The 7948-nt window shown below is 30.8% G+C and overlaps 2 pseudogenes; one reads left to right on the top strand and one right to left on the bottom strand.

Annotated features, from left to right (window-relative positions):
- The first annotated feature begins 4103 nt into the window (after positions 1-4103).
- Positions 4104-5447, top strand: LOC120193560 (annotated as a pseudogene).
- A 1812-nt stretch (positions 5448-7259) lies between these two features.
- The window catches only part of LOC120193463, a 25347-nt pseudogene continuing 24658 nt past the window's right edge, over positions 7260-7948 (bottom strand).

Genomic DNA, 7948 nt, shown 5'->3' on the forward strand with positions numbered 1-7948 from the left:
ACATTACCTAACACATTACTGGAAATGTTGCATTGTTGTGTTTGGTTCGTTTAGCAGGAATGCAAGATTACAGTGTTTGATTAACTACAACAAAATAGAGTTTTAGCGACACTTTTTTAGTTCTATAGCGGCGTTTTTAAGTGCTGCTAAAAGCACTCGCGGCGATGGAAAAAACGCCGCAAGAAGCGCCGGCAATACCATCGCCGCTAATGTTAGCGGCGTTTGTAAAATAAAAATGCCGCAAAAAGTCAAGATCTATAGCGTCGTTTTTAAAACAAACGCCGCAAAATATCAGATCTATAGCAGCATTTTTGGATACCAACGCCCCAAAAGGTCAAGATCTATAGCGGCGTTTTTGCAACAAATGCCGCAAAGGACCAGATCTATAGCAGCGTTTTTGGATACAAACGCCACAAAAAGTCAGATCTATAGTGGCGTTTTTGGATACAAACGCCGGAAAATGTCAAATCTCTAGCGGCGTTTTTTGATACAAACGCCGCTAATTACCATTCTTTAGCTAAGATTAATTGATATTTTGCATATTTCATTTCTTCTCTACATCACCTGAATTTAATATCATGTAACTTTATATAAAGAGAAAATAACTTCAGTGACCGAAAATGTTTTATAATATACGATTTTAACCAACTTTTTTTGGATTTGCAAAAATAACCAACAAAATCGCAACGTGATTTCAAATTCGCAACACGAACTCTAATTTCACAACACTAACTCCAATTTTGCAACACAATTTCCAAATTCGCGAAATTCGCAACTCGAACATGGAAATTTTCGCAACGCTAATTACCGATATAGGTAAACACAACTATTCACAATGCGAATTTCGTTTTCGCAACGTGAATTTCGCAAATCGAATTCGCCAATTTCGTAACTCAATTACCGATATAGGTAAATACGATAGAAAAAATTGGGTCAAAAATCCGAATTCGCCAATTTGAAAACTGAGTTGCGAATTTGGCAAATTCGTGTTGCGAAATGTAAAATCTCGCCTCTTAAAAAAATCATTAAACAGTTCGCTTGTTTGGTTAAAGTTAAACGAATGAACGAACATGAATATACCCTCGTTCGTGTTTGTTCAATTCATTTACAGGCGTAGGTTTAGCTGAGTGATTCATACGTAGACTTATCAACTGTGATGTCCCAGGTTGAAAACCACTCCAGTGCATTTTATGTCCTTTAATTTTTTCTTTAAGAGCCAAGATTTTACATTTCGCAACACGAATTTTCCAAATTCGCAACTCAGTTTTCAAATTGTCGAATTCAGATTTTTTACCGGATTTTTTCTACCGTTTTTACCTATATCGGTAATTGAGTTGCGAAATTTCGCGTTGTGAATTGTTGTGTTTACCTATATCGGTAATTAGCGTTGCGAAAATAAAATTCTCGTTGCAAAAATTCCCATGTTCGAGTTGCGAATTTGGAAATTGCGTTGCGAATTTGTTGGTTATTTTTGCAAATCCAAAAAAAGTTGGTTAAAATAGTATATTATAAGGCATTTTTGGTCACTGAAGTTATTTTCTCTTATATAAATAACAAAACCATAAATTTGAGTAGCAAAATAAATTAAAATTTATAAACATTAAAATTAAATGTAATTTAGTTTGACATTGTTCTCTAAAACAATAACATCACTTGTAAAACCTTTAGATACTTCATAAAAGATTATTGGAATGTATATTTTACCAAATTGTCCTTATTATATATTTGTTTTTTTAACAAGTTGAATTCTACTATAATTTTACTATAATTAATTTATATATTTTCTTTAAAAAATTTAAATTCATAAAATTTATATAATTTTTTTTCAAAATTGAAAAGATAATTAGGTTTAATGAAAGGGTAAAAAATAATTTAACCCCTGAACTTCATATAAAATTATAATTATGAATTTGTTTTTGTAAATCTAAAATAGTTTAAGGATAAATTTGTAATTTAACCTTCGTAGAATTTTTTTATTCAACGACAGAAGAAGGATATTTAAAAAAAAATTAAGGGCATTTTAGTCCAAAATGCCAGGAATGTAACAATACCTAAGGGATTGGGAGAATCACATTCCCGGTAATAAGCCCCCAAAATACCACTGTTGGTAATAACTTATTACCGGGGTTGTGAATCTTTGCAATCCAAACAGAAGAATCACATTTCATTCCCCCGGTAATCTCATATACCCATCCAAACGCCCCAATAGGGTAAAAATTTGTTTCCACTATGTATATAAGTTTAGAATTTGGAAAGTTGAAAACCCACCACCCAAAAATATAGATAAATTTTGAGCTTTATATTACACAAGGAAACAGAGATTTGAGAGAAAGTGGGATGGAAAGTGCTTGAAATGCCATATTTATTAAATAATAATATCAATAATTCAAAATGATTAAGTGTGGCAATGTATATCCTGTATTAGGGATCACACTATATGATTGAGGAAGTGGAATGATTGATTCAACATGTTCATTTTAAACCGATAATTATTATACATAGACGGACTTGAAATCAATTAGAATTAAAATTATAAAAAAAATCATCAAAAATAAGTCTTTAGTATTTCTAGAAAAAAAGTATGTATTTGTTATGGTATCGCACGAATTCTGATTTTGTATTTGAAAATTTTATTGTATGGACTCTATCACTAATCTTAATTCTATAAAACATGTCATACGTATATTGTTATATCTAATCTTTCATTGTGTTAAAAGAAGTATATGATGATTCATTGTATCGTGTCATGTGTATATTGTATACATGTGTTTGGTGGGTGAGTTTCTTAGTAGAGATTTTCTACATACATAATTATTTAAGCGATATCAAACTGTTTATCACTTAAATCAACACATACGGTGCATTTAAACCTCAAACACTCTTAACTATAATGTATTTTCAAATTACAACTTGTTTTATTGAAAGAGTGATAATATAATTGGTAGGTTTATATAAAGATAAGCCTTCTAGTAATATTTAATTTGTGGGGGACAAAAACTTCATGTAAGAATTCTCAAGTTAAAACAATGTTTTATAGTTGGACTTCGAATCCTTTCAATTTATTCTCCTATGTGCAATAAAGTCATTTTGCTTTTTAATAAAAGTTAACCAGAAGATTATCGTATGAACTATAAAGTTGAGGTAATCGAGGCATATGAGTTTTCTAATAAAAAGTATAACAAGTAGTGTAGGTAAGATATATATAGGAATAATTAATATATAGCTCTAGACATTAATGATTTAGTAGTATATTGTAATATATATATTTTAGGCTAGGCATGCCACGTATGTATTACTATGTAAACAATTCATATGATATAATATTTATAGGTAGTAAATCTACTAGACATTCGCCATCCTAATCTACTATAAATCAAATACTTCAACTTGCAAGTGAGATAGATTTCTTTTAACAATTGCAATTAGATTTTATTAATAAAACGATTATAAGAATTAGAATTATAATACACCTAAACATAGAGAAAAATTATGGATAATAAAAAAAATACTCTTATAAAAATAAAATATTAAAACTAAAGATACGAAGTAAATAATTTTTTTATTGAGAATGATATCCAATGTCAAAAGAACCCAGTAATCTTCATAAAAAATTATTGTCTATGTCGAGCGAGACACTTAAGAAGTTGTGAAGGAGTGATAAGTAAACCAAACTATCTCGTAGGTTGCTTTGCTACACAATTTTGATTATATTGACAAATAAGCTTTTACCAAAGAGGAAATCTAACAATAAGTAACCATCGACAAACCAATCAAAAAATAGATGTCGCGAGGGTCATTGTGCAAGCACGAAAAAGGTCGCCAATGTATGCGAAAAACATATCAAAAGTTATAAGCAACGTGCCACAAAAGCAGAGAAAAACATATTACAAAGACAGAGATTCTTATTCAAAATTGAAAAAACAAAACCTTAAGTAAAAAGGAAAACAAATGACATAGTATGAAAAAAAATAAGATAACTGATAATCACTAACGGTCGATAATCAACATTAAGGGTCTGTTTGGAACGGGGAAAACCATTTACGGAAAATGTTTTCCCCGTTTTCAAGTGTTTGGTTCGCGTAAAACACCCAGGTCAACGGAAAATGAAATCCGGTCAATGGAAAACTGAGAGTAAAACACGGTATTTCAACTTACCGTTTGGAAAAGGGTAAGTCATTTTCCAAATTTCTCGCGTCCCTTGCTCCACACAGAGAACACGGTAATTTCTTTCTCCCGTCCCTTGCTCCACACCGGAAAATCGATCTACTGTTTGGAATCCTTCTCACAGGCGAGGCGGGCAGTCGTCTTCTCAGGTATGTATCATTTCTTCTTCTCCCTTTTCAACTTCCTTGACCTTCTTTTCTTGTTTCATCTTTCCCTAATTTTCCATTTTCAATTTCACCGACGGGAAAGCTGTTGTTTATGGGCCGAAAGCTGGAACTAGAAAAGAATGAAAACCCCGAGAAAGCTTGCATTGAAGTTATTTGGAAGCCTAAAACCGGACAAATAGGTGATTTCTTAACACCCCTTTTAATTATTCTTGCGTTTGAAGTTTGGTAAACTGGGAAATTTCTAAAATATGTACATTGGTGTTTAGGAAAACTAGAAAAGGAATATGAAATGATATTGAAGAGAACCCTGCAGAGTATTTGTATTTTGACTGTTAATCCAAATACTACAACATCAGTTATAATACAAGTAGGTTATTTGTTATCTGTTTGTGGAAAAGTATATCTTGTTTATGGCTGAGTTGTTCATAGATCAAGTTTTTATGTTTTGTATTGCAGGTTGCCAACGATGATGGTGTTGTATCCTTTATACATTTCCCTTAGGATTGTTTTACAGTTTCATTTATTTGTGCCATGAGTTTCGGTTTTCCAAAGATTAGGCTTCCAGTGTTTATAGTTTTCCAAAGATTAGGCTTCCATATTTGTTAGCTATTTGTGGAAAACTATACTTTGACTGCAGTTGTTTACAACTCAGTGCTGCTTTATATAGGAATGAATTGAGTTACCTTGGTTTCTTGTAAATTTTGTTTAGATCCTATTTGCTGACATTGATGTCTTTCATAATAACAGAAAATGAAGGCATTTGCATATTTAGTCTTCCCAAACTCGGTCCATTCAGTCCTTCCTGAAGGATCACCAAGTGTGCAAGGTGAACCTATTCATTGCTGTCTATTGGTCTTTCCTTTTTATTTTAAGTTTACTTTGTGGCTGCAGTCACATGTAATTGCAAAGATTTTCATGTTTTTGGAGATTTAAGGCTACTATCAGATAAACTGAATGCATCACTTTCATTGGCTTTCATTCTAGACCAAGAAGAACTTGGGAATTGATAATACCAGCTTCAATGAAATGAAGCTGCTTGCCTTTGAAGTCTTTCTTGTATGGAATTTGGGTGTTGTAACAACTATGATGTTTATTTTTGGCCTCTTGAAGTATTAGTTGGGCTTAAATAATCTGTGATGCAATATTTGATTCTAATATATTCTTTATTCGAATCCTTCTTCCAATGGATGATTATTTTTACTGCCACCAAATTGTCTGGTTTTCTCGGGAAGAACTTGCAACAACAGTCAACTGATTCATCTAAAGATGGGTGACTTTATAGCACGTTCAGGAATCCCTGGTTTGTTGAATTTCATGTTCTACCAGATATTAGCATTAGCCATAGTTGTACTGATTGATCACTCATTTCTTTTGACAAAATTGTATTAGAAGTTTGATAAAGATACCCTTATTGTTTCTCTAAGTTGTGATCTTGCTACTATCATTGCTGTTTAATGAAAGGAAACTTTTACTTTCCTGCCAATCAGTTTTTACTAGTCTTTAATGAATCAACCAGTTTTTCATTGGTTCGAAAAATCTTTAGATTAATGATATTTGCCTTTTCGGACAGAGTACTTGTTTTTAATTCAATTGGTTATGTACTATTGTTGTTTTAATTTTATGTACTATTAATTAAACATTCTTAGGATTTATAAACTTTTATAATATATTTTTAATCAATTATTAATATTATCTAAAATACATATTTTTATAAAATATAATTATATATAAAAAATGAACCTTTAAAAATAATAAATAATAAAATTTATCCAATATGTACAGCTTCTTCATTAAAAATAGATTCTGAAAACAGTTTTCAAGAAAATTACTCAAACAGTGTAAAATATTTTACAATGTACCATCCAAACACTGGAAAATGTTTTCTGGAAAATGATTTACATTTCTGTAAAACATTTTTCAGATTTCATTTTCCGGAAAACGTTTTCAGCGAACAAAACGGACCCTAAGATTAGTGTCACTGTCGACTAAACAAAAGTAAAAAAGAAAGAGAAAAATGAGAGAAAATTATTAAAAGAATTTTTAAGTTAAAATAATGAGACAAACTTAAATTTTTTTGTGTTCAAACATTTGAAACTAGACATATTTATTGATTTAATTGGATTAGAGTAAATATTTTTAGTTTTTTTTTGCAGATTAATTTATTTATTTAAAGTGATTAATTATTTAATATTAAAAAAACATTTGGTGCTAATTTGGATCGACCCGTGTCGCACACTTAGTTTTGGTGGATGAGTCTCCTAGTATAGATTTTCTGCATACACAATTGCTTAAGCGATATCAAACTGCTTACTACTTGAACCAACCCATAACGTGTCACAAACACATAAATTCTTATTCAAAATTGGAAAAAAAAGCTCAAGAAAAAAGAAAAACAAATGACATAGTATGAAAAAAACAATAGAACTAATAATCACTGATGATCGACAATCAATATTAAGATCAATGTCGTTATCGGCTAAACAAAAAATTGAAGAAGACGACACAAAAATATTGAAAAAAACTAAGTTAAAATAATGAGATAAACTTAAATCTTTTTAATGTTCAAAGATTTGAAATTAGACATATTTATTAATTGAATCAGATTAGACTTAAATATTTTTAGATTTCCTTTTTTTTATAGATCAATTCATTTATTTAAGTAATTAATTATTTAATAGAAAAAAAACATTTTATACTAGACATGTATATTATCCATGATTATTATAATTTAGCTCCCTCAATTCAACTTACAAACATATAATAAACACTACAAATTATATAAAAAACATAAAATATTGGCATATACATAAATCTTATATACATAACACAAATACTTAAAGAGTAGCCTAGTTAAGAGACAAAGAGGGGGAAACTCCATGCATGCAAGCATGTGATCATCATTTTTTTTTTTAAATGTTATCGTTTTTGCATGGGTTAACTTCATCCCAGATTTTCCCATGCAAAATCAAAGTAAACACGTAAGCTTAAGACATCTCCAAGTGGAAACCGCTTTTCATAGCACCCACAATATGCAATTACTTTTTTTAAACTTTGTTCAAAGCATCATCCCTTCCATTGTTGTTCGATACATCAGAGCCGAGCTTGGCAGCATCGACGATGACTGAGTGGTCGGATAATTGAAGCTTTGGATCGGATTCTTCCACTGTTTTCTTGGGATGGTTTTTGTAAACTGCGTAAAGTATCATTTGAAGAACAATAAAGATGAACCCCAGAATGTTCGGAACCTGTTGTTTCAAAATATTTGGAATTCAGCTATCGTTAGAAATTAGAAGAGAAGGAATTTATGTCCAAGTAAATTCATTTCGTTGTAGTTTAATGAGATAACGTACGGCAATGTTCATGTCTTTTAAGAAAATGCCATATAAGAACCACATGACAGCTCCTAAGGTAAGGAACACTGATAAAGTAAATGGCACGTACTCCACGCTCTTCGTTCTAATCATTTTTCTCTTCAATAAGAGGGATCAAAAATTAAATTATTTTTTATATATTGTCAGTAATTAAATCAGATGATAACACGTTAATCAGTTAAAAAGTTATCAGTGATCCTCACCACAATTGCGAGAGGTGCTGCGAACACTGCCAGAGCGAATGCC

Source organism: Hibiscus syriacus, unplaced genomic scaffold (genome assembly GCF_006381635.1).
Source record: "Hibiscus syriacus cultivar Baekdansim isolate YM2019G1 unplaced genomic scaffold, ASM638163v2 tig00116996_pilon, whole genome shotgun sequence".
Taxonomy (NCBI): domain Eukaryota; kingdom Viridiplantae; phylum Streptophyta; class Magnoliopsida; order Malvales; family Malvaceae; genus Hibiscus; species Hibiscus syriacus.